Source organism: Falco biarmicus, chromosome 2 (genome assembly GCF_023638135.1).
Source record: "Falco biarmicus isolate bFalBia1 chromosome 2, bFalBia1.pri, whole genome shotgun sequence".
NCBI lineage: Eukaryota > Metazoa > Chordata > Aves > Falconiformes > Falconidae > Falco > Falco biarmicus.
The window spans coordinates 106,845,417-106,873,413 of NC_079289.1; the positions used below are offsets into that span (position 1 = coordinate 106,845,417).

The 27,997-nt window shown below is 36.9% G+C and overlaps 1 long non-coding RNA gene across 4 annotated transcripts in view; it reads right to left on the bottom strand.

Annotated features, from left to right (window-relative positions):
* The window catches only part of LOC130145095 (uncharacterized), a 300,065-nt gene that overhangs the window by 33,179 nt on the left and 238,889 nt on the right, over positions 1 to 27,997 (bottom strand). For all 4 annotated transcript variants that reach the window (XR_008820373.1, XR_008820371.1, XR_008820370.1 and 1 more), the window contains one exon: positions 6,234 to 6,298. This is a non-coding gene — a long non-coding RNA (uncharacterized LOC130145095). The remainder of the gene's footprint in view (positions 1 to 6,233; positions 6,299 to 27,997) is intronic.

Consider the following 27,997-nt stretch of genomic DNA (forward strand, 5'->3'; position numbering starts at 1 on the left):
CTGTTAGTGCATCTGACCCATGGTTATTAACCCAGAAACGTCCCTTTAACTCTGTTTTCTTTGGACATGCCTCTGGACACAGGCGCTGTGGGCTGCAGAAGGAAATCCAAACTCTCCCCAGCCCTCTGAAGTGACTTAGCTCTTAAGACAACAGGATCTGGCATTAAAGCAGGTTTTCACTGTGCTGTAAGTTTCTCTGTTGGGAACCAGGGTTAAGGCCTTGGATCGTGCTTAATCTTTACCAAGGAAACTGTGGCAAATAAAAGGGTGTTCGGTGGGTCAGTGTCTCTGCAGCCACGTTTTCTGTAGGACTAAACTTGTAAAGCTCTGAGGACCTGTGTCTCCCAAAAAAACCACTGGGAGTCGCAGATTGTTTTGATGTCAAGGTTTGTCCAAAAATAACCTAACGGATATTTCTTCTATATGCAAGAAGCAAAGTAAAGGCACAAGGATGATAACATTATGGATTACTTATAGGAACAAACTCTGTTAGATGGGTCCTTGACTGGAACACATCCGTGTCTAACCATGTTATAAAGTGCATTTATTTCCTACAGAAACAACATAGCAATATAATGCCGAGTACTACGTGACTGACTAACATTCCAACCTCACTGTAAAGGTAAAAAATGCCAGACTTCGTCTAAAACAGACAATATGTTTTATGACTTTAAAATGAAATCACAGAAGACCTAACCCCATACAGCTGTTCTTAATAGAGCGTTTTTTCCCCCTTTGTTTTTCATTCTCTACCTTAATCTGCTTCAAAATTAGCTCATAGTCTCATTCATTTTTACTTGTAACTTGATAACTTTTACAAAACAATGTATTGCAAGTTACAGGGCAAAAACCCTAAAGAACAGAGAAAGGAATACAGAAAATGTATATTCATTAAAGCTGGCAATGCTGCAATGAATATTTGCATAGTAACCTGCAACTATGCCTGATAGAATTACAAATTTATCATGCATTTGAAGGGCAGATGAAACATTCCCACATTTTCTGCATCAGTCATTTCTATTCGGTTCAGCTTAGGATAAACAATCCGTCCTTATTTTGCAACTAATTGAAGAATTAATATAAAAGGATTTAACACCTGTTGCTCTGTTGGCAGAAAACAGCAATTACAATGTTTCTTTCCAGTGGGCTTAAACTATAAAAGAAAAAAATTAAAATAGAAAAGGAAGAAAACATACTGGTGACCAGGGCCCTTTTGAATCCACAAAGATGCTCCAGTTTTATTCGGATTGTTAGTGGTCCCTGTTAAGCTTCATTGGTATATGGAGATGTCCTCTCTATCCCCCCATTTAGTCACTGCTTCCTTAAGCATTTTCCATTACCTCAGAGCAGCCCTGATTCACTCAACCTCCTCCCCTCTCCCACACATTTTAAGACAGGCTTAAGATCCATTGTACATCCCCCTAAGTGTCATGCAGATCCTCTTTACCAATTTCCTATTACAAACATTAATCACTGAAAATAAATGCTATTAAAAAGAGAGGCTAAATCCATTTTCATCTCCTCTTTTTAATTCCTTGTCTAAGAAAGTGGTTAGGCAAGCCCTAAGCTGAGGTAGAAAGAATCAAACATAGAGCACTGTAAGCAAGTAATTTTTTGAATGGGCAGAACTGGAAGGAAAAGAATGACCAAAACACAAGCAAGCATGAAATCCACTTAAAGTAAACACTCTTAACTTTCCTTGCTGATGCAAAACCTAAAACAATAAAACATTGCAAATGTCAAATATTTTGGTATGGTCACCTGCAATAAAAGTAAAGCAGGAAATGCAGGGGTTCAAAATACCCTGGAGAAGGACCTATTTGCTGTTAAATTGGAGCTCCGGGAGAACAGCTCTCACCCCCATGTAGAACAGACATGTTTCACCCTCTCCTTAGCCCACAGGAGTCTGGCATGCCCTTGGCCCACATCAGTGGTGCCCCCCTGACCACAGCACCACAGGGGCATGGCTCGGCTCTTTTGCTTTATATCAATCAACAAACCTTAAATAATTTTCCAGCAAAATTATCACTACTATAGTTGTAAATTACTAAGCTCTTTTCCTTTTAACTTTTCATTGAAAAGATCATGGAAACAGACATCAGTTTTTTTCCAACTATTTTGGAATGAGCATCACTGTCTGGTCCAGATGCTCCTACTTTGGCAGCAATGCCTTCCATCACATTGAGAAGACCTCATCTGTAAGGTCATTTTCAGAAGCAGGCCTCACTTGAAAGATGGATACACAGGCACAGTCCTTTTCCCACTCATTTCATAGCCGTTCCTGGCAGTGGCTAAACTTTGAAAACACTCACTATTTTTTCTCTCTTTGATATGATACCTGCATAATGGATGTACACATCTTAAGGGCTTTTTTTCTTTTTCCAAGATAAGGAAGACTGAAACCCACCATGAAATGGGAATGCACAACTTGGGGCATAAAACTCCAGAAGCACGCCTTCGTCTCCCTATTCACATTGGGATAAAATACACATTTTTTTGCCTTGGTGCATTCTGATACTGCTTTTTTAAAAATGGCGTGCCAAACATATAGTTAACACAGGGGCTAAGGAGGGCTAATTCTGTCTGTGGCACCCAACCCACATGGGTGGAAGCACTTGGCGCTGGGAGCTGCTGCCACCAACAGTGCCCAGTGCTTATGGGAACAATTCCCATAGGGAATGTGACTTCTCCAAGTCCTGCTGAGTTAGGAAGATATGTCAGAACTTCAGCTGGGGCCAAAAATGACAAGGGCATTGTGGGTCAGTGTCAGGCTGACAGCTGACACACTGTGTAAGGACACAGGTGCTGAGACCCCAGAGCAGGATTAGACTGAGTGGCACATGAATCACAACAAGGTGGAAACACAAGTAGGGCTGCAGGTCATTTGGATCTGCAATCATAACACTGAGTTTTTCAGGCACAAAGAAAGAATATCATAAAATCAAGGAAGATTAGGATCCACTTGTGCCACTGCCCACCGCTATCCAAGCAGCAGTGCGCCATATTTTTTGGAAAGTAGTATAAGGACAGAAAAAACTGAACTTTTCCCTTTAAAAAGAATGCGCACCTATATAACAACAGCAACAAAACCCAACTCTATAGGATAAGCTATTTCTATGAAGAAAGAATAAAGTGTTAAATACTTGATATTTTTCTGAATTTATAAATCAAAATAAACTTTTAAAGCTTTCCAATTAATGGAATTAAAATCACCATCGGTCTTTCCTTAAGTGTCTGCAGTACGTAGTCACAGTCCATTAAGTCAACATGTTAGTATTGTTCATAACAGGATGTAAATGAAATAATCAAGTCATCAGGACTATTTCAACGTCAATAAAGCCTCAGAGTGATTGTTATGTACAGCCGTGACACAATACCTTTTTGCATACTTTCCCTGATCAGATTAAAGTGGTGATGAATTCCTCGATGGCTCAAGTGTGCTCCAAGGAAAGCTAGAAGGTTGTACAGTTAACTCCCAGGGTGTAACTCTAAACCATACAACCTACTACCTCAACCCGGATGCACACAGCTTCCAACGGTGACCATAAAGTCTTCTTCGCTTCTTCAGCCTTTCTTTGAAATGTGACAGCAGCCACAGGGCTATATATTTCCCATGGGGGTAGGCTTTCAACTGCAGTTATTCCCCACTTTTCAGACAGTAAGGCATACTCTTAGATAGAATTTTCTACTGCAGAGGTAGAATTTCTGCTCTATCCTGTTTACATATGTATACAGATATATACATCTATGTCTTGTCTGTATAGATATATACATACATATTTGATAGAAATTAAGCAAGTCCAACTACATTTCTGGAAAGAAATTACTATTTGGTCTTATTTTACATTAAAATAAAATATAAAACTATTCTTGGTTTTTTTTCTATATTTTTTAAATGTAATACCATGTAATGGTATATTTAATAAGCCAAAAAATAACATATCCTACTCTCCCTTATTGGAAACCCTACAATTCCCTCACATCTCTTTGTAAATTTTAATAAGATATTAAGCTAAAGGTGCTTAAAGCAACTGGCAAATGAACAAAGTACTTAATCAAGTTTGAAGATAAGGCACTGGACAAAAGAAGCATTCCAAAACCAATATATATAGTTTTATACATTAACTTGGACTTGTTGTCAAATACCACTGCAGCGTGTGCTACATAAACTTTTGCCAGATCACCATACTGACACAGACCCATAGAAGCGAGCTTGTGCAGTACGTTTCAACACAAGATCGGATCTACGGGTTTATGCCAATTGGTACTGTTGATTAAATTTTCCTTTTAAAGTGAGTTGCAGAAAACTTTAAATAAACAAATATACGAAGCAATGTAAGAATGAGTACTAAAGAGTAGAAGTATTACTGTCTATTGCAAAGAAAGCTACTTCAAACATAACTGCATAAATGGTGGATGCACCAAACAAGCCAAAGACTTGTAACTAGTTGTTTTTTTGAAAAAGGAAGAAAAAACGTTGTTACAGATTGATGGCACAACATTGTTTTGTCTTCAGCAGGAATTATTGTCCTTTTGCACACACTTTGCCTTACCGATGAACTCTCAACTCCTCACAACTTGCATCTGACTATAGCATGCACAGAGCAGGCAAGACTGGAATCCATAATTGGATGTGACACAGAAGAGAACAATACAGGTTTGTCCTTTGTGTCTGAGCTCATATCAGGTACTACAACCCCAAATAAAAATCACCCCACCAAATCCGAAAAGCAATGAGGCTCACTGGAGTGCAGCTCCCGTACAACATTATAAAGACTGCTTAGCTATTTCTTCATATTACAAGGCATCTAAGTACTGCCTGACAATAACTTGTTGATTAAACTACGCCTATTAATCAAAGCAAAGAAGTTAATTTGTATATTTTATTCACTAAGCCTTCCATCAATACTGTTCCCTAATAATAAGAATGAAAGTCGAAACGCAACCTTGCAAAACTTCAGAATTAAGTTCTACGACAAATACGTTCCTGTGACCGGCAAGCAGTACGATACAAATTACCACAGGCTGAATGTCGGGTGTCCTATGCAACAGACTGAAAACAGGTCCTTTGAGGCAATAACCAGCAATTCAGAAAGGTGAGACACAGAAAGAGTTTTATAATTCACATACTCTAAATGAATGCATCGATAAATACTGCATCTTTAGACATAGTGTCTGACACAGCAGAGTAACTTGTAACCATACAGCCACATATGCATTTGTAAAATACAGGCATGAGAAGTAGGTATAATTTTAAACCCAGGTACTATAGAAAGGTATCTTATAATTTTAGCAGGTTACTGAAAACTGTATCTGAATAAGATTGTAATGCCTGCCTTTCCCTAGTTCCCACCAAAGGCCTAATTCTGCCATTGTTAGTTGTCAAAACCCCTTTCAAGAGAATGAGTGCTGCCAATAACAGTTTTTGAATCAGGGCAATGCTATGTTTTCTTGCAGACTGCAACATGTATTTCTAGTTCAGTAATGACAGCTGAGCATTAGTAAATGATTTCTTTTTTTTTTCTTTTTTTAATTTAGTGGACTAAATCTTGAATGTTCAAGCGTACCCTTTTGCATTTTAAAATAATGCTGATTTATTTTCTATAACAGTCTGTTTTAAACCTGCTTTCACTTTATATACAGTTCAACATTAGAAGGAATATTTTATAATTGTTTTCTGCTGACACTGAGGAGATAGAAAATGTAAGACAAGCACTGAAACTAGAATAGTAATCCTAGTATCAGAAATAAGTATGCAGCTTGCATATATAATTTACTGAATGATTGTCCTATGTGCTATAAAATTGCTTCTCCAATTTACTTGTTTTTCTTTTTTTGTATAAGTAGAAGAGATATTCCACATTTCAAAAATAATTGGTCACTGCATCATAGTTGTATACTAATAAACAGATATATGTACTATAAATATACTAGTAATATATATATACACTAGTAAATAGATATGTGTTACATATTTGCTAGGCATAAAAAAAGAACAAATTATGTATCAGTCTTTCAATTCATTCTAAAGCTTAATGCAAACATACAGTAAACAGGCTACACAAACTGCAATATTCCCAACAGAAAGTAATCAGAACTAGTTTAATACCTATTTGTGAAATTATATTTGTAGGCTATTTTAAGGAAAGGAATTCTATTAAAGCTAACTTGCTTCATGTTTTTACCATCAACTTAATTTTTTAACAAAAAGATTTTTAAGATCACTGTATTACCTTCGCTGAAATCTGGTATAATTAACTTCTTCGGTTTCCTTTTTCATCTTAATTTTTTTCTTTCACTAAAACAAAAAAAAATAGTGAGAGAAAGATTGTGAAATATCTGTTTTATGTAAAACATTTTCAGAACAGAATGAAGCATACACAAAATTAGTAAGTATGGTTTTAAGATATAAAACCGACACACTGCTGACGCCCCTCTCAGGGCCATGGGAAGACATGCTGTGAGCATGCACACTTTGGCAAAGGGACTATTTCATTTAGTGTTTCCTAGGGTTTTTTCACCCCACAAATATTTTATTTTTATTAGGAATTCCAGAAGGAAAGAAGCATGCTTAACAAAAATAAATAGTTTTTATCAAATAGTGCATACAATGAGGTTATTTGCTACAGAATTTCATAAAAATACTGGGATAAATTAAATAGCTTAAATCAAGAAATGTTTGCAAAACTTTATGGAAAAAGAAAAAGATGTGATTACTATGATCAGATATAGAAATTTTAAAAGTTCTTTTTAGCTAATGTAAGCCTTGGTTTGTCAACAGACTTAGGTACTAATGACATACATAATTATTCTAACAAAACTATTGGGGAGGGCAGAATCACCATAAATCTAAGAAACACTTTCTGATCCGAAATGGGTGAATGGAGGTATATGTGTCGTATACATAAGGTCTCCGTTCAGCAGTTTCCCAGAATTCATTGCAGAACAACAAAAATATAAGGTAGCAATATTAGCATACAATCTTAGAAGTTACTGTCTAAGTAGTAATGTATAAAAAGTGAAGCACATATTAAAATAATTCTATTTTGTAAAATCATAATATATTTATAAAGGTTTTTATTAGCAAACCCCTATCATAAACATTTTGAACAAACTATCAGAGTTTCTAATGAAAAAGCACTGTAATTTTTGAAGTAATTTCTAGCTGAGGACATCTGTATTTTTAACATAAATTAAAAAGACTAGGAAAATATACTTTAAAAAAATGAAAAATACATAATGGCTGAGCTTTCCAAAATCTGTCACTCAGAATGAATTTTGATACACACTCTTTTAATTGCCTAGTAATATGTTACAACAGACAGACAAACGCTTTAAGGAAAAGGCTCTACTACAGCGTCACATGCTCAAAACTTACTTTAACTCTGCTTGCACTTATCACAAACATTCTGAATGGATATCTTTAAATACTGTTTTCAGCTATTCCTGGACAAGTGCTGCTTTACCAAACATCTTAAAATAGTCACTGTTACTAGCTGCAAACCAGGCTTACTTCATGAATGTCTCAATAATGTGCCTTTTATTCCAGTGCTTATTACACTGACTTCTTTGTAATGGATTTAGATACAAATTGTAAGAAACTCATATATGAATTAACTCAATAATAACTTTAATATACTGGCAACAAAAGCAATGCTTTCCTAAAGTTTGACACGCTGAAAGCATGAGTCACACTATTAAAAAAAAAAAAAATTACTTTCCTTAGCAACCAGATCTAAATACCCACAACTTTCTTAGAGATAACCAAAGCTTTGACTGAGTATATGTAACATTAAGGTATTTGCACAACTCTAGTGCTTAGCTAAGACAAAATGTGCCTAACCACCTCTTTCTATAGACCCTCGATTTTTTGTTTACTTTCTATTTTTAGCAGTATTAGATTAAACACCCCCCCAAAAAGTTAGTTTTAAAAAGTGTGAACAGCTGACTATGTTAAAATTAATACACAAGGACTCAGTTTCAAAATAACACGTTTAAAACGGCTTAAAAAAAGGAAAAGAGGAAAAAAAGGAAAAGAAGCTATACCTGATATGAAAGGTACGTTTTCACCCCGTGCCAAATACTGCTATATGAGCAACAGTGAAAAAAAACAGACAAAAAATTCCTTCCTTCTTTCTTTTTTTTTTTTTTTTTTTTTTTTTTTAACTAAAAGAATCAATCTCCTAGGCTCATTTTGTTACACTGTTTTAAGAAGCTCTAACACATCCTGATGTCTCTGTAGTGAAACATGCCAGATTTTTTTTTTTTTTTTGGAAGCAGGAGAGTCACTTTTTTTTTCTGTACTCTTGTATGTAGGACAAACTCAGATTTGTTTCTTCTTCTTAGGGCTCCTGTTCTTTCTCGGAAGAACACCAGGATGCCTGTCTTCTCTCTCTTGTGCTCTTCTCGGAATTCCAGGCACAAAGCACTGCGCAAAAGCTGCACCAATCCTTGCCGCAACTGCCTGCACAGGACTAGAGGTGGGGAGAGACCAGAAAATTCACCTCACCCCTGTGCCGGTTTTATAAATGGGGATTGCACAAATCTGCCGAAGCAAAGGGGTGAAAAGGCAGGGTGCCAGTTTGCTACACTATGCTGCAATGATCTCATGTTCAATGCTGTCGCCCCGTTTGCCCAGTTCAAATGCCTGTTCATTAAACAGGAGGAAGAAAAAAAAAAACCACAAAAAACTGAACCAGAAAAATTAAAAACAACTTTTATCCTTCAGACACTCAGGAGGGCTGTTCTAAACTACAGATCAGGAAAAAAAAAAAAACCCAACAAAAAACACCCCAAAACCAAGTAGTTTTAAAATGCAGTTATGAAGTATAAATATTCTGCTTATATTTTCTTTCTTTCTTTTTTCTATTAGGAGATAAGAAGCAGAATTTATCAGGCGTGAAAGGGACAGCCTCCTGGTGGTGTGCCAAAAAAGCCAGAATAAAGGCAAAGTTGTGCTTCAAAGCTCAGTCGCTTGCTGAGTCTGGCTAAAGTCAAGTATTAAGATCCACCATTTTCTGAGCCATGTAAGAAAAGAGGAAAAAAGTCAGAACGGGCACTGCTTTCCAAGTCTCCGTTGGCACCATCACAAAATCTCAGCCGTAAGGTCACATGATGCTCTGCCAAATGTGGAGTGCATTCCCATAAACCATTCTGCTGATACTGCGAAGGCAGCTATTGTCTAGTTTATACCCAAAGTTCAGCCCACTCTTCATTGAATTAGCTGAAAAACGCATCACCTTTGGGGGTTGGGAGCCATGGAAACGTCTACCTGGCAGGGTGCCCACTTTTTCTGCCCATCAACCAGAGATGGAATTGTGCTGCCTAATGTAATGATGACTAGGAATGTGAAGAGTCGTCCAAAGTGAATCTGATTCTTGCAAAGCCTGCTTCATTTGCACAGCAAACTCTGGCTTCTTGTCGTTAAAAAGGGGAGGGGGGGAGGGGACAAAAAAAAAAAAAAAAAGAAAAAAAGGCGCCTTTCTCTTAAATGTAGCAATTAAAGGTCTAGTAAACATGCCTAGTCTGCAACTTTCCTTCATAACATACTGAAATGGTTCCCAAAATAAAGCACTTGGTATAACACAAATTTTCTGATTTAAAGCAGCTTTTCCCTGAGTTACTGTGGCATCCCCTGGACATTTTTGCTCCCTAAGAAAAAAGAAAAAAAAAAAAAAAGTACTCAGCAGATACTCAGCAGATCTCTCATCTCTTCTTTTTACCTGTCTTTATTACCTCCTGATTTTATCTAGCACAAACTATACATGTGTGTGGCAACACCCACTAGTAACAGTGGGGATGCAATATTGCTGCAGTCTTTCCTCAAAGCAGTCTCCTGAGAAAGCTGGTTGTGTTTCCAGCAGCACAAACCCCTTCATCTAAGCCCTCTTATCTTCACTAGTGAGTAGGACAGCTGGTCTGCAAGTTTGCAGACTGGCACATATGAGACCAGTCAGCACCCTCCTTTCTTCAAAACGCATTTAATCCAGCTTTTATGGAAAGAGATGCAATCAGGTAGAATTTATAAAAGGTGCAAATCACTAAATAGACTAATAGACATAACTCTTCTGCTACAGACCTGAAATTTCAATTTTGCCCACCTATTGTACTAAAATGTCACGTAAAATGCCACTTCCAAATGAAAGTACCACGTAACCTACTAAGCAACACACACACACGCTCTCGCAGCACCTAAAAACCTTGCACAGAAGCATTTATCTCAGAGCTCCGCGTTGTGAACAGATGAACAAAAATCCACTCACTGTTTCTACACAATGAAGCTGAATAGCTACTGCAAAAGAGATGGTTAAAAATGTGGTAATTTCTCTGATCCTCCCATTAATAAAAACGGAGCCATGGGAGGAGCCTCTCTACCTATTAGCATCTCTACAAATGCTCCCATGAAGAGGAGGTTGTATGCTAAAGAGCTTACAGCTAAAAACTGGTAAGGAAGGGCAAACAACAGGCTAGAAACCGCAGCGGGAGGACAGGAAAAACCATTCCCAGGGACACTGTGGGCAGTAACTCTCCAGTTCGGCAACTTTTATGTTTTGTTTTACAGTTCTTTCCAGTTTCACTTTATTTACCTGGAGGAAATTGAAGGTTCATTACCGAAGGAAGGAAGTGTGAGAACAGGGGCTTTGAAGTGGAGGAAGAGGGTTACGATGGTGGCGCAGCCCTCTGAGGGAGGTCCCGGGGCTGCCCACAGCCGCAGGGCTGCGGGGGCCAGCTGCACCCCGGCTGGCACTGGGGTGCTGCAGGCAGCAGGCCAGCGGTATGGGGCAGCCCCTGTTTTGCTCCTGGCAGAGCCTGCAGGCCTGCACCCAGGTTTTGGGGCAGGCAGGCATGGCTGGGAGGAGGAAAGCGCTGGGGCAGCCTCTCTGGATGACGAAGGGTGATGGCAGCAGGGCCTAGTGGAGCAGAACGAGCAGCCTCACAGCGGCGAGGGGCTGTGAGGGTGTTCTGGGTGCAGCACCAGGGGATGGATGCGGCCCTGCTCTGCCTGCCAGCCAGCACCCCTGGGACCAGCACTGCTCTGGTCAGCTGGCAGGAGCTGTCTGGCAGAAGAGAAACTTGCTAAAGCCCCAGTAAACCAGTTCCTCTCTTTTCCAGATTTGGAGCTTTGCAAGAGCCAGCAGTCAGAGGAAAGCCCTTTGATGCTGTGACACGGCATAAGACCTCTCAAATAGTCTTTGAGCAAAATTCCATGTGCATGGTTTTGAATCTAGAGATTCTTTTCTTTGGCCTGTGAACTAAAGATGGCTCCCTAGGTGCTACCGACGAGTGGAAATGGTGCTTGTCACTCTGGCTATTTGCCACAGTAGTCCTGTGGCTGGGACCACAGGGACTGCACCAACTTCCAGGGACCACGAGCAAACCCTGCATGTCATTATGCCTCAGCCATAAAAATGACACATGGGTGGATTCTCCTACAAATATCTTTGAGATTAAATAATCTCTTTGAGATTATTTAAAACTAAATTCATTTATCCAGGTGATAAAACTCATAAATTCCAATGTATTTAATTAACAATTCTGTAGAAACAGATATTCTGGTTTTATCATTTTAGTAGTTTTCTTATTAATTTAAATCAACAGATCAAACCAGACTTATTTATTTATTTATTTCCTAACAGGGCAAGTGAGACTCAAGCTGGGTTCATTCCACCTTAGGTTTTATCATTGACCATAAAAATGTTTAGGCTGCAACACATCAGTGTCTTCAAAGGAACCACCCACAAGGGTGCAACCTACAAACCCAGGTGCATTTTGAACTACAGTTAAAAAAAATGGTTTCATTAGAATTTAGTAGAAATCTCCAACTAAACAACAATGAATTCATATCCTCCTCAAATTTACTACTATTATTAGCAGTGATGGTATGTGAAAAGGACAAGGGAACAGCCTGACTTTCAGATCTCAGAAGGGTGTTTGCCACTAATTACCAATAATAGGCAGTCTGAGCTGGGTAAATCTGAGCAGCAGCTTTTGAGGGGTGACAGCCACAGAATCCTACACAGTCATTTTTATTTTCCATGTGTGAAAAAAACACTTCAACATGTGGCTAGCCCTTAATAATGAGTATTCACTTCACCAATATTCAAGAAGGATGTTAGAAAGCTGTTAAAAAAATCACTTGCATATGTGCCCAGCAACAATTAGAGATGTAGATGAATCTCAGAGTGTTTGGCGTATGAACTAGTACAAGGGCAACACAAAAGGAAACCATAAAAGACATATTTGTGGGAGCGCCTGGCCCTGTTCATCTGCAGCTGGAGGAGGCAGGGAGGCTGGGTGGAGAGAGGCTGCACAGGATGGACCTCTCCACAGAAGGAGAAGGCACCAATCCTTCCTCCACCTGGGAAGCAGGAAGGGGAAGGCAAAGAGAACAGGAAACCTGCGCTGGGCTGAGGGTTTCTGCTCGTAGCTGCATATGGTTTCCGTGTCTGTACTCAGCTCCCACAGGACAGCTGGCACCCTAACCTTCTTAGCTTAACGTCCAGTTTGCAAGCTGACTGGAAAGGAAGGATCAGAGCCTTCCCTGGGCAATGGCAATTCGCACAAGACAGAGAAAAGCTGAGAGAGAACAGGGAAGAAACACAGCAGTGCTCTCAGAGTGACGGGAGAGGGAGAGGGGCAGGAAGGGAATCTCTGTTCTTTCACACGGTTGTTCTTGAAATCAAAACCAAAACTAGCAAGTATGCCACTATTTGCTAAAAGTTGAAATTTGAAACAAAGTGAAGAGGACATGCAAGGGCTAGATATATTACACATTTCTGGATAACTTTAATGTACGGTATTGCATCGTGCAACACTTCACAATAAAATGGTCTTGCTCTTGCAGATGCATTCTTAAAGGCCCTAGTATATAGAGGTGACAAAAAATATTTGTAAAATAATGCAAATGAAAAGTTATCATCTGCATGACTCTTTCATTTTACCTTCAAATGGCACTGTGCCTTCTCTTTTTTTTCTGCCTTAAGGTTAACAACACCAAATTAGGAGACTTAAGCAAGATGCTTCATGTTAAAAGCCAGAGATGTCATTTAACTGTAGTTTTCCCCTTTCTGAAATTTTTATGAAAAATCTTTCTTTAAATTCCTTCTTCTGTAAACTTTTCACTGTATTACCTGCAACCTGTTTAACTTCTGGCCACATTAGCTCTATGGCTGGGTACCTGAACTTCACAACCTTCTTTCTGCTTTGCTACTTGAGAAAAAATATCTTTAAAAATAAATAGCAACAAAACCTGAGCAATTCACATCCAGTACTCTTGTTCACACAAGAAAAGCCTTCTTCACAGGTGTTTTAAGATCAACTATACCCATAAAACTGCAGATATTCATAAAAAGCAATCGGTGCAAATACAATGAACTGAAACAGCTACTGAAAATTCAGATGAGACTTTTCCATAACTGTTCCACAGTATAAAGACATTGCCCACTGAAAATGGGAGCTGCCCTTCTGTTCTTCACAGGCAAGCACAGTTGTGGTAGAATAAGCAGCATGGCTGCAGTGCCAGAGGAGGGCTGGCTCTGGGAGGAGACCATTATGAAGCCCAAGCAAAAGCCAGGCTCTACTGCTATTCCCCATTTCTTAAAAAAACATTAGGCTTTTACGGGTGATCATTCAGATAGATATGACGCTTTCTCCACAAACAAGGAAACTACCTCAGACAGGTATAAATGCTGTGGTGTTATAAAATATCAAACCAAACCTGATGATGGGAAAAGCCTTGACATACACATTTCCTTCAACATACTCATTTCAACCCTCATTTATTTCACACCGGTCACTCTAGAAGCACTAAATAAGTTCAGAGCAAGAGATGCAACAGTTAATCTCCTCACATACACTAAGTCTTAGACATAGAAAACCACCTCTTACATTCTCTTTACTTAATTTGTCTCTTGCAGGTCTAAGTGCAAATACAACTGAGCATTATCACCACCATTCATCAGATGAAAAAATCTGAAGCATCTAGCTTCCCCCCCCCCCCCCAAATTAAAGACTTTTAGCACATCATTCTTTGAAACGGCAAAGTAGTATGGCAGTTAAATGTTTTTTCCATTTCTAGAGCCAAAGGTACCAAAGATTAACTGTTTTCATAAACAATTTATCATTACTGTATAAAGCATAGGATACCTGACACTGCCTAATGTTAAGTACACTGCACTGAATCATAAATACTACTTGAGTTAGATCATTTCTAAATACCACCTACACAGTTTGCACCAACTTGACCACTATCTTTGAAAACTAAAAGCTGAGGATACCTTGATCTAGTTCCTGGTCACTAGAGCAGGAAGACAGTAAACACAGGGAGTTAGCTAGCAAAAATAACTCCTTACATGCCTTCTACTTGTGATAAATAAAGCAATGTTGAGTTCTTTCCTTAACATCTCTTCAAGACAAGGACAAGTATAGTCAGAATTGAAGTCAGAAACTGCTTCATTAATTCCTGACTTAGCAGCATGCTTAGTGCCTAGACCTGCCCCAGTGTAAGTCCCATTCCAATGCTCCGCTTCAAAAACTGCTGCAATGCTTAGCTGAGTTGCACGCCTACATATATGGAGCACCTTTGCAACACCAATCCTCTCCCAGGCTTCAGAATGAAAAACTCTTCATGGGTCTGGGATTGCACAGACATAACTTGGTGGAAAGCGCAGATGGCTTCCTGTTCCCTACTGCCCAGGAAAAATAAGTGGCCCTGGAGGACCCTTGCTACACAACCTGCTGGGCAGCAAGGGTCCTCCAGGGCCACTTATTTTTCCTAGAACTCATTCTTGACCTGAATGTAAACCGGGAATAAAAAGGATGCCACAAGGGCAATTTTTGTACCATTGATTTCTCAATCATTGATAAACAGTTTTTATGTTTTTACTGCATACCTTTCCCATATGACCCTGTATGAATCCTGGCTGCTCAGAACTTAAAATTTTATGCAATGTTATTTAAGAGAAGCATTTTGCTTAGCTGGTTTGAGTCAAAAGTAGCCTTCAGTAGAACACGTGCTATGTGTCACCTATCCCCCTATTGCTATAACTGACTAAAACCTCACACCTCAATATGGCACAGTTCACTGCTCATGGGCAAAGAGAGAAAATAAGTATTTGTAAAACATCCTTAATTATTTCAGGAAGGAAGTTACATACATCTTTAGGCCCTTATCTTCCTACAAATCTGGACAGAATGTTTCGCAGGCAGGTGTAAGTACACATATCCAAACACACCCCACACAGTTTGGTAATTAATTACAAAAATATGGGGCCTGTGCATGCACTTTGCTGGGTTACATACTTAGCAGGTTGAGTTCTGTTAGCCAAAAAAACCCCTTGTCAGGTCATAACTCTAAGTTGAAAAGAAAGAACAAATGCATTATAGCCCAACATAAGGTGTGTTTTTGATTCAGCAGACTAAAGGATCAATTAGTTTTAAAGTAAAAATGATTAAAACTGGATAGAAAACAGTTTTCTGTATCCCACTTTTCAACAACCCTATGTGAATTTTTAAGTTCGCAAAATAATCTGACTCCAAACAGCACAAACCTTCAAATCTAGATTTTAAAGTACTTTTATATTGGAGCAATTAACACTTTGTACACTAAATTGTTTTAAATAATAATTGTAGATTTTGACTTCTTCAATATTTTTAATACAAATGGCTACTCTTTCAATTTTTTTTTTTAATTTGCATTGGCATAATAAGAGTAATACCTACACTTCAAAATAATCAACATCCTCAGATACACTGAACAACATAGGGATGGAGGCAGAGGAGATCAAAGGCATAGAGCCTTCTCGGAAGATTGAGCACGCTATGAGTGATCAAAGGCAGAGGAGAGAGGACACTGGATTTTAACTCCTGCTTCCACTATACATGTATAATTTACAGGTTATTGAATTGTGGGGAGGGGAACTATTTATGCATTAAATATAGGTTACAGACCTGAAAAGTTATTTAAAATACAAAAAATGAACTTTGATTGTTGAAAATGTCTAGGCAGGCTTTTCACAATGCACTTTTCCAATATTTTTTTTTCCAAAAGGAAACGGTGCTAATGCAAGCACCTTTCTTTTCAATGAATCAGCATTTTCTGAAAATAAATAAATAAAATTAACAAAACCAAAAAACAAACCAAAAAGGCACACTATGGCTGGTTGGCATCATCACAGAAGAGATATTGTGCAGTTTGAAAGTAATATCTCTCAAGAATAAAAGAAAAGTCATGTTCTCAGTACAGAGCTACTAAATATATTAGCTTGTTTTTCAGAAGATTTATAGCACGCACAACTCAAAATCTTTATTAAATTACAGTTCCACACTATCTATCTGAAATTCACATTGTGCAGTTACATAAAGACATTTCTTTATTTTTTGTCCTACACATCTTGGCCATATTCCTGTGTACAACCAGACTTCCTTCCATGAGACTTTTCACAGCTTACCAGCACAGGGCACTCAGCTTAGCACTGAGACAAGTTTTTATGCAACTGGTTGAGTATCTTAGCTACCAGATCCTTGGTTAATTGGTCATTACTCATCTTTATCAGAATTAAGTTCTGTACTGGAGAAAATATTGGCAATTAAAATTGTCTTAAAAAGAAAGGATTATTGCCCCAAAGTTTTGATTTGGCAGGTCAGTTAAGAATATTTTACCAGAAAATCCTGAATAACTACATAGAAAATAAATACCAAGCATTATGTGTACATATTCAATAAATGAATTCAGCAATGCACAGATTTAATAACAATATATGAATTCATATGATTTGTGACTTCACAGCTCATTGAATTTCATGATATTACATATATCTATCTGCTGCACTAGTGAATATATAACACTGTCAATTTCATGTTAACATCAGATTGTTTTCTCTCAATGGGGAGACAGGAGCCACACCACAGTCAATATTACCATAGTGTAGCTGAAAACAACTTGAGCTTATGAAACTGTTAGAGTTCACACTTGATAGCCAAAGCCGCAGACTTGGATGATGGGTGACAATTTATAAATAAGCACAAAATTGTTATCAAAGAACTTGAAACATGCTGAACCATTAAACAAAAGCAGATAGCATAGTCTATTAGTTACTGGTTTGAAATTTTCCATACTGAATGCCTGAAGTGCACAAAGGAGTAACGAGGGTCAGGTACCTAGAAGGTGTTTTCATCTTTCCTAGTAATAAGCAGAAGACCTTTATTACTTATTTCAAATTGTGACAAGAGTACTTCAGTCCTGTTTCAATATCTTCCTGGACTTCTCAACTACTAGTAAATGTTTACATAGGCTTTATGGACTTAACGACATTAAAGACATTTTACTTCAAATTTGTATAATGCCTAGTTCTTTGGGATCAAAGGCAAGAACTTGCTTTTTTTTTTTTTTTAATTACAACAACAACATATAAAGCAACCTTCAAACAAGAGTGAACCAATATGAATACAATGCTTTTTGATCAGTACTGGGCATATCATGGCTTAATAACTAGGAGGCATTAATTGTTCCAGTGGCTCAGAGGCAGAGTATCTACAGAAATGTGTACAGTCTAGGTGGAGGGAACTGTGCTTTGCTCTCCAGAAAGACTTGCTTGTTGAAGAGAGTCAGTTTATAACACTGTCACAACACATTCATAATGAGTTACATTCAAAGGGTAGGCTGCTTCAGGGTATGTAAAGGGATGCTTCTGAAGATATTCTCATGCCCTCTTTTTTATATTTCTCTGACTGTAACAGGAAATTAAAGGTTACTAATCATTTAATCTACAAATATGTTACTTTCAGTTTGTTAACAGATGGTGCATTCAGCACAACTTCAGTGGACTATATTTGATTATGTATCTGCTTCCTGAAAAGGTATTTTTCTAAAACACTATGGTAACCAGTGCTTGCAGAGCATGAAACCAAGCAACGGATTTCTGGAATGCATTTCTGGATAGCTTTTATCAAGGAGGAGAAAAGCAGAACGTAACATGTCGAAAACAGTCCCCGTAGTTAAAAAGCAGTTCATTTCTGCAAACAGAATCTAGTTCTGTCCTCAGAGGATTAACAACAGCCATGGGGTTGGGAATTTAAGAGAAATATACTTTCACAAGGAATGCCAGTTTCCTATATGAATTTGAACAATATATACTTGATAGAAAGCAGTGTTGTGCACAAAGCTTGCAGCAACCATGTCCTTCATCCAGTATGTCCAATGATGAACCTTTTATTTTCATGCTCTGGGAGAGGAATGGATCTGTATAATGTCTCTGGGCCTTTATCATGCAAACTCTTACACTTGTATTCAACTTTACTACAACTAGCCTCCTCACTGAAATTAGGGGAATCATCCACAACAATTTAATCAAGTATGCAGAACTTTTTTGAGTATAAGGGTCTTGAAAATAAAACCAACTATAGCAGATGCTGGTTCTAATTATGTAAACAAAAAAATAGCGCAGTAAAATTTCTATACTTTATTGAGGTCTCTTCAGATTATCTAAACAATAACATACAACTTTAAGATGAACCAAAACATCCATCAATATGTCATCATCCACCTCAGATTGTTATCTTATGCTGGTATCTACTGACAGCTTGTAGCAGTTTTAAATAAATAGCCATGTGGCTTCTCCTATATATATGTGGGGGATCTCCTAATAAATTACCTCCTTATCTACCTGACAAAATGCTGCTTTTGCCATGAATAGTGCCTACGTGTTTCCCTGAACTTCCTCGCCATTTATCCACTTCCATCTGGTCTCTATATCTAATGAAGAGCCTGGGATGATCCAACAATCTAATAAATAAGCATAGGTATTGCTTTGCTCTCAAAAGATGTGGCAACGTACTAGAAGTGCCTAATAATGAAAAAAGAAAATGAATATAGTATTTGTATATACATTGTCAGTCATAATGTAAATCCTAACGACTAAGTATCTGCAAACCAAATTTATTGTAGGAAACAGTATTTTTGCCAAAGAAGACTTTCTACCACAGCACTATTTCATTCAAACCTCCTCTTGTGAGTTTTGTCCTGAAACATTTGTTACTGTGGAAGAAAAATTACATGTCAAACTAATTTATAATAAATTATTGAATTTCTTTATTTTGGCAACTCTTTCCAAAAAGACAGTACTTTTTGATTCAGTGTGATGTGACCAAGCCCTCTATTTACTTCTGATATTAGGGAGTTACTTACCAACAGTAACTTCTATTTTACAGGTGTATGGCCCATCCTGAGCTACTCTGCAGATACTATAGTGTGTATGTACACACAGACACATAGGTAGTCAAAGAACCCTTATGAAAATATTGCTTGGCAGTAAAATTCCTATATTACTTTCTTGAGTACAACACATGACAGTAAAGCCTTCATCTCCCTCACACCCTTTCTCTGTCTCATGAAGCCTTCCTTGGAATTAGGTTCTGCAGCAGAGGATACAGAAGAGACTAGTATGGATCTGTGGGTGTTATAAAAAATCAGAGTTATTTAGCTCATAATTAATCCCTTTTTCTTCTGCTTGTGGCATTGCCCCCACAGTATTGTAAGAAATCACTACTGACAGAATACTCACTTCTGGAGAGGAAGCATAATTGATAGGTTGCTGCACATTAAAAGTTCTGTTCTTCAAGAAAGCAGATTCTGCTCCTGATGTCAAGTTGTGCAATGTAAATCATAAAATTTGTGAAAATGTTTAGGCAGTAACCATACAAGTTTCAGGTTAATGTTGTACTGTGAGCTTCTAGAGATACTATTCACATATGATGCTTAACAACTGGGGCATCGGCCTGTTGGTAATGTGTCCAGCTGTGAACACCTTGTGCAGCTATAGTCTAAGTCAAGCTGGACTATCTGTATTTTCCCACTAAAAGTTCCAAATTGTTTATTTGAACTCTTAAATATCTCATGTACTACAAAGCAGTAAATAATGTCTATTGAAACTAGAAAAATATGTAGCTTTGCCTTTCCAGGATTTGTGAAAACAAGATTATTCAGCATAAACTGATTTAAGTAAAAATCCAGCACAATTTTTTGTATATTTGGGTCCAAATTCAAGTCTTGCATTGTTTTCTGAATTAAAGTATTTAGTAGGATGAACACTGGGATTTCAAATGCTGTACTCTTTCCAGTTAAAGAAAAAGGTGCTAAGCAAAACATCTATTCGCTATTTGACATAACTCAGAACTGTGTAATAGCTATCAGAAAGGCAGTTGCAACATTTAGAAAATAACCTGTGACACAAAATAAAAGCAGTGCAAAGAGATGCTGTTCTAAATATGCTTCAGCCCCATTTTTGAAGATAACAGATTTGTAAGTAGTTAGACATAGACTAAAATTAAATGATCAAGAAATTTTAAAGGCTGATATCAAGGAACAATTATCCATTTAGTTAGTTGGGTATTTCTTTAGCATATACTGTGCACAGATATTGTAACTACACACACGCACACACACATATATATATATATATAAAGATTTCATTAAGAAATTTTTGTTCATTTAAACAACTACTTTAAAAACAGAATTTTATTGGACCTTCCTGCAGAAACTGACACAAAAATACCTCAGAATTGCAGAAGATTTTGAAATATCATACTATTCCTTTTATATTTGATAGAAAGAGTCTCTTCAATTGTTCTTTGATATTATTTTACTCCATAGTTTTCTAGTTTGTATTTCATTATTTTTAGAGTTGCCTCAGTCCCTGAAAGTTTATATATTTTCAACTTCTTGCTTTTCCTGTGTGCTGAACACAGTTTTACTTTTTAGCTTAATGGCATTTGCCTATTCTCCTTTTAATACTCACTTTGAGTATATTCTGAATGTAGGTTTTCTAGGTATTTCCCCAGCATTGCTTAGTTAGAACACAAGGTCACAGGTTGCCCAGGTACCAGCAACCCTTGTTAGACACAGCAAGATTTACCAAAGGGAGGTAAAAACACCTTCTGCCCTGGGAATAATGTCAAGGAAGAGCTATGAAGATGCTATATTTTGGAAACTTTGTTCCTTTCTAAGTTTAAGACTGGATTGATTAAAATCCAATATTCAGAAATTCTGGTCTTTTTTATAGGTTGTTACACCTTTTAGCAGTCTGTCAGACATTTCTGAACTACTCTGGAAATAGATATCAACCTTCATGAATCAAATGGCAACCCTTACTAGCCCTAACTTCCAAAAGTCTGCTATGTTAGCCAAGACATGTAAATATGTTCTCTTCCACCTAATTGGATATAATTTTCATCATTAAGGTTCTTTCTTCCTCTTTTATTTAACATTTTCACATGCAGAATTTGTTAACATTTAAGCAAGTTTTCACACGTTCCCTACTCCACCTTTCCCCAGCTCTACAGGAATCATCATGTAATAGCAGAGCACTAAGCAACCGATGCTAATCCCATAGTTTAATGCACCACCAGTAAGTAATCAGATATTATGATGATAAGAACATTATAATAACCTATATGGAATAAAGTATTTCCATTGTTCATTTTTTATCTTCTCTACCAATTTGGATTTCTATGCTTTGAGGGAACTTATTTCCCAGGGGTACATCTATGATGTACTATTTAAATGACAGCATGGTTGACATGAATTCTTTTACTCTGTATAATCAGGTCTATTATACTGATAATGTACAATTTCTAGGAATATTTAATTGTCATTCAAATACTTAACCACACAGATACCTGATGTTTAGTTCATTGTAAGGTTTAATTAATCTCCTTGTTACTGATAAAATGCTGTGTGTAGAAAAAAAATATAATCCACATCGTATTTCATAATTTCTCATCACTAAAATATTTTATTTGGATTAGACCCATTCACTTGCTCCTTCTTAATTCAGTTTACTTTTTCCTGTTGGAATACAATCTAATCTAAATAGTTTCTTACTCTTTTTTGCTGTTCTCTCTTCAAAATGTCAAATGTACTCAATTGTCAAGATTTCTAGAAATTTTTAACTTCTGGTATCAGTGCCTAAAGAGTCCTATTTCCTAACTGGAGTACAAACATGGAAACCTCAGCAGATGTATAATAAAAAAAAATTTCATTTTGCTGAATCAAGATATCAGATGATAAAATTTTATTATGAGTAATAATCTTTTATCTATATCCTACATGTATAATTTTACTACATTTTTTACATAAATGAAATAATCTTATACAAGTATTGTATAATTTCTTGTAAAATAATAATTTTATTTGCCTTTATTCAGAACTGTGCTTTTCCCAGTGTAGCTTGTGATTTTTTTTTTTTTTTTTTCTTCTAGAAGAAGGAGCAGGATCATGAGCAGGACATTTGCAACAAATTTGGATGGAGAAACATTAGAACATGCAATGCTTTGTAAAATAAATCTTGTTCATTTTAGAGATAAAATTCAATCATTTCAAGTGAGTAAGAAGATATTGATCCTATTTAAACTGCAGATGTTAACATGCCTAACTATAATGTTGCTAATGATATTTTCATAACGTTGCCATTACAACTACATGCATTATACATACAGGCTTATAGCCAAGCTTACTGCTTGATTTATTAAGTCTCCAAGAAACACTTCTGACTGTCACTGCCAGTAGATTCCCTAATTCAATACCTTTTGTCAATTTTAAACTTTTTAAACTTCTTAAACTAGAATTGTTTTTATATGGTTTGTCTAAATGAATGCACATTAATTGTAACCTAGAGTGATGGTTTCTGTACATGTGAATAGAACATGAAGAATAATACATAGTACTTCACAATAAAACAAACTCTTAATTTATACTTATGAAAGTAATGAGACTACTTGTATGAATAAGTACCTTCACTGGTAAAATTTGCAACTGGTGCTCAGGCCTTGTGAAGGATAGCAGGAGAAGAGGGAACTGTTTGGTGAAGCATGTTAAACATATGGCTCCTCATGTGGCTCTCCTACACTTTGCAGCTAAGAGATGCTCATGGAGATCATGGCTTTCCTGTTGCTGCTCACCAAAATGGCAAGGTAGGTAATAGATAATAGGAACGTGTTTTCAAATCTTCAGTAAGACTCAAAACCAAAATATGTAGCTGCTTCCCTCTAAAGACATCACCAAGCCTCTGCACCATCTAACCAAGAAGAAACAAACCTGCCAAAGGCTTTCTTAAAAAAAGGGTTTTTTTCAATTACTTTTTTAAGTGGGTGAAAAGAAATCATAGTACTTAAGGGCATAGGTACAATGGCATTAATGGACAGCCATGATCAGAAAAAACAAATTACTGACTTTCAAATGTTACCAAGATTCAACAAGAGCTGTGACTGTTTATAGACTGGCAATTCATCTGCTCACTTAGTTGTCAAGTGTGGAATTCTGGCATTTAAATCCAGAAACTGAAAATGTTCACAGAGATGAACAGAAAGTACAGTATTTGTGTGAGACAGGCAGGGCGGGGGGTATAGAAGGGTATGGCCTAACTATGCTTGACACTTTTTTTTTTTTAATTACTGTGGCTACTTTTTTTCAATTTGAAACAGCAGAGCTAAATTTTTATAAATGCACTGCAAGTGCTTATGGGAGTATGAACTAACTAGGTGGTAAAATTCCAAGGAGGAAGAAATCTACCATTCTTGTTTAACAGTGCTACTAAAATGGTGGCTTAGATGACTTGTGAGCTAAGTATCACCACCATCAAAGCGTGAGCACCTAGAATCACTACCTCTTTGCTAAAGTGAGTGATACCATCATATGCATAAATGTAGGTCTGAAGTGGGAGTGTAAGCAGGACTCAGTATGAGCAATTAAGCCTTTTTTTAATATACTGCTTAGGGGCAAAACTTAGTAATGCTGTATGCTAGAAAAAGCAAAAGCAATTCAGAATCTGCCCCAAAGGAAGAATACTTATTAAAAATATATCTTTTTAGTTCAGCTTGAAATGTGTAATCTGTTTAAAAAATGTTGAGCACAATATAAATGCAGATTATGCAAGGCTCCACTAACCAAAAAGCCTAGTCACAGCGTTATGACAGCTTTATGACACCTAACCATCATAGCAAGTGAAAACATGGAAGAGATGGCAGGTGGGAAGAAGTACTTGATATTCAAGGGAAAATATTAATGGATGTGTATAAAATGTAACTACCTTTTAATGTGTCATGGTTAGGAATATTTGCATAATATTATCCTTCAGATTGCAATGTGTACATATAAATTTTACAGTGTCACTTCCAATAAGTCTGGCATCTGTACATTCAATGGGCCCAATCTAGCATACTTGCATCTCTCTATCATAGATATTTGAAGTCTCAATTGAGGAATTGGCTTGAAAGCAAGACAACCCAGACAGACATGAAGAAACATCAGTTTGTGGAGAAAACCTGAAAGCCCCCAAACAAATCCTGCTCTAGGAAACTGTGTCCTGCAACATGAAAGGGTGCTCCAAGGCACCCTTCATCCTTTCCCCATATATGTTCTTTCTTAAGTTATTCTTCTTCCTCTGGATAATGCCTGTTACGTATGTACTAGAAGTCTATACGTAAATACATACATACTAATAGTCCATGAACAGCCTGCAAACAGCTGAGAAAGAAAGTTGTACAGAACAATTTAGAAATAGGACTGAGGAATTTAAAAACAAACAAAAACCCTCAGTGATGAAGAATTACGAAGCCAAGCATATACTCCGTATATGCCCTTAATCCTTGGTGTCATATACTTCCTGGCACATTTTTTACCTCTTCCATTCTGCACTCCCCACTCTTCCCTGAGAAGTACACCATTAGATACTCATCAAATGTTGGCTGTAATTTTTTTTCTTTTTTTTTAAACGATTATGCTTCTTATTCAATAGCAATAGACCAAAGAAACCACAAAGCTGTACGCGTCCGGTCTTGTTATCGATGCAAGCAAAGTCTTTTCTATTAGATGGTGGCATTTTGGAAATTACTTTGATGCCCATCTGCAGTGGAAAGCAGGAATTACACTACAGATCCTGTGAGCCCAGGCTGACAAATACATGATGTTTTCCTTGACTACATGAGACACCACCAAAAAGAACAACACCTTGCAATAGTTTTGTATTCTGTTTACCCTTAAAAGCATGAAGAAAACATTACAATCACTGAGTCTCAAGGAGATGAAGTTATATCTAGGAGTATGCATTCAGGCACCATAATTTTCTAGCAGGACCCTGCCACATTCAGTCTTCAGACTGATACATGGGGAACAGATTTAGATCTGTAAATCTGCCATTTCCTAGCTCTCTTATGTTTCATTTTGTAACATAAGTAACTTCCTTAGAACGTGATTTCCTTACAGTGTAGTTTCTATTCAGGAAGAAATAGATGTGCTTGCTAAAAAGCTTTTTTGTTTTGCTTCATTTTAAAACCATCATGAGATAATAGGATACAAAAGATTAAAACATATTACTGTCTCAGAACAGAGTCAGTACACAAAACTCTATAATTTAACTTCTTTAATTTATCATAGCTGCCGGTGTTTCCAGCAGGGAAGTTGTAAAAAGATTGGAAAATACTTTAACTCATTTTTAGCAAACCTTTCCTCCTCATCCTTTCTACATTTTAATTCCTGATTATTTGCTTAGTTGCATTCCAAGATCAGAAAACAAGGTTGTCAATACTGTGTAAAAACTATCCCCGGAGAGGGTTAGAAAAATGAAACTGTTGAGAAATCACAAGACAATTGTAGACCAGCTGTTCATTGTTGCTATATATTAGGAAAATTAACCAAGTAACTTCAGACATAAAAGACACAGTAATAAAAATAACTTCCTGAAGATACCAGCTCAAACTACAAAATAATACTGCTGGTATATTTATATATGAAATCTCCCTTAAATGTTCCAGGAAAAACTATTTAAAACTAAGCCTTTGGACATACGACAGCTTTTAAGATACTGTAAAACACGAAATAAGTTAGTATCTCATGCAGTTATTAATTTTGAGAAAATGCCAAAGCCACAATAGTCCCAGCTCTACTGTTCCAAGATGAGGCTTGTAGTTCACCACTCCTGTAACTTCTGACATACTACTGTCTGGAGGTATTTGAGAAAAAAAAAATATTTTACATACACTATCCTATCCTTACATATCTGACCAATTTTTAAAAGTAAATTTGAAGCTCTACAGAATCAAACTGGTGAGGTGTTTCATCTGAAATGCTCACATAGTCTACTTCAGGTGACTGGTAATTTAGGTTTTATTTGGTGTTTCCTTATGAAGACAAGAAAGTGTAGAATGAAGAATGAAGGCATAATAGGCAATTGCCTTAAATACTTGCTTTAATATTGTTTAAATTTAGAATAATTAGGCATGAAACTATTTTTTTCAGGCTTCCTTCTCCTTGTAAAAATCATAATAATATTGCATAAATGATGAGATTTAAGGAAGAAAAAAAGGACTTTGTTCTTACTTTTGAGTCTTGGATATTCTTGCTTTCAAAACACTCTCAGAAATACCCAAGAGTCTGAAGTTAGAATAAGTCTTTGAAAATGTCCTCTGTAACTACTAAGGCTACAAAGTTAAAGAGAGCGTGAAAGGAGGAGTTCTTTCATACTCATATCCAACAGCTGAAGCATTAATAAAATTATCAAATTTTGCAAGATGGATGGCAGAAGTAAAGAATTACCCAGTTTGCTGAGAGCTTGACCTTGCAAATGGCCTCCTATGCTTGTACGAAGATCTGTCAAAATCTGTATTGTCTGAAAACAAGACCTTTCTCTGTCTGAATGTAGCTTCAAAACTGGAGCATATACATACATATACATATATATATATATATATATGTGCTGGCAACTTAGTATATAAGCTTTGCACAAAGAGTATTAAAAATATTTTAATTCATTATTTACCTTGAGGCTCTTATATGATTAGACTTTCCTAGGTCTACAGACATAGCGCAGAGATGCTGTATATTCCACACACATTAGAACCTATTGTTCCAAGGTTTGTATTTAATTTCAAAAGATCACAAAACCCCCTTATTTTCCTGTAATAAAGACAAAGAGAATGCTTAGTGGCAGAGCTAGTTGAAGGGAGACAGGGGTTTGGATCTTGACTTGAATATAGACAGTTGGCTGGGACCACAGTCCTGATCCACTAATGAAGGCTCGATTTCCCTTCTCTAATTGTCTCTCAATGACTAGCACACAGAGCTTTTATTCTCCATCAGCAGCTACTCCCTTTACCAAGGTGAGATCTGCATAGGAAGGGCTTGATCCACCATTACTAAGGTTGTGTTTAACTGTGTGGGTGCAGAATCTGAACCAGCGTGCACAAAATGTGTGATCAAAGTGAGGGATTATTTCTGATGATAACCTCCTGCTGGGAAAAAGCAGATATATGTGCTATAACACTGAAGAAAGTCAGTCCAGAGTAGTAAAAACCTTGGAGAGATCTACCATCCAAGTGATCCACAGGATTTAGCATAGCTGACTAGTAGCTATTACTACACAAGAAGGGAAAATGGCAATGAATTTAGGACTAGTTAAATAAAAATACGGCAAATGAAAATTTATAGACAAAGTTAATGGGTGCTCTACAGGCTTCCATTACTGACATAAACTGAAAGGAAATACCCTCTTAACAAACCAAAATGGCATTAGTTACACTGAGATTCACAAGCAATATTTTTATAATTACTTGTACTAAACTCCTTCATAGTCTTGCACACCCAAGCTGAAAAAAAGTCCTTTCGAACGAATGGCTTCATTTAAGGCCTCTCTCAAAATGTACATATTCATATAATTTTATCATTGATTAACAGAAAGGGCCCAGAAGAGCAATTATTTACTGCTAGGCATTATGAGAAATATCTCTGAAATAAATTATTTTCAATAGTGAAAACTATTAGCACATGCATTAAATTGCATTCTTCTAATAACAACACTGCCTTTTAAAGAACATTTTGCACTCACTCAGAGATACATGGAATTCTGAGTATGGATGCATGCAACCCCTAACAATTAGTCAAGAATCTGCTTTTGTTTTTCTTCTGGTTGTTAGTTATTCAGAGGCAAACTGAAAAGATTTCATCTGTATT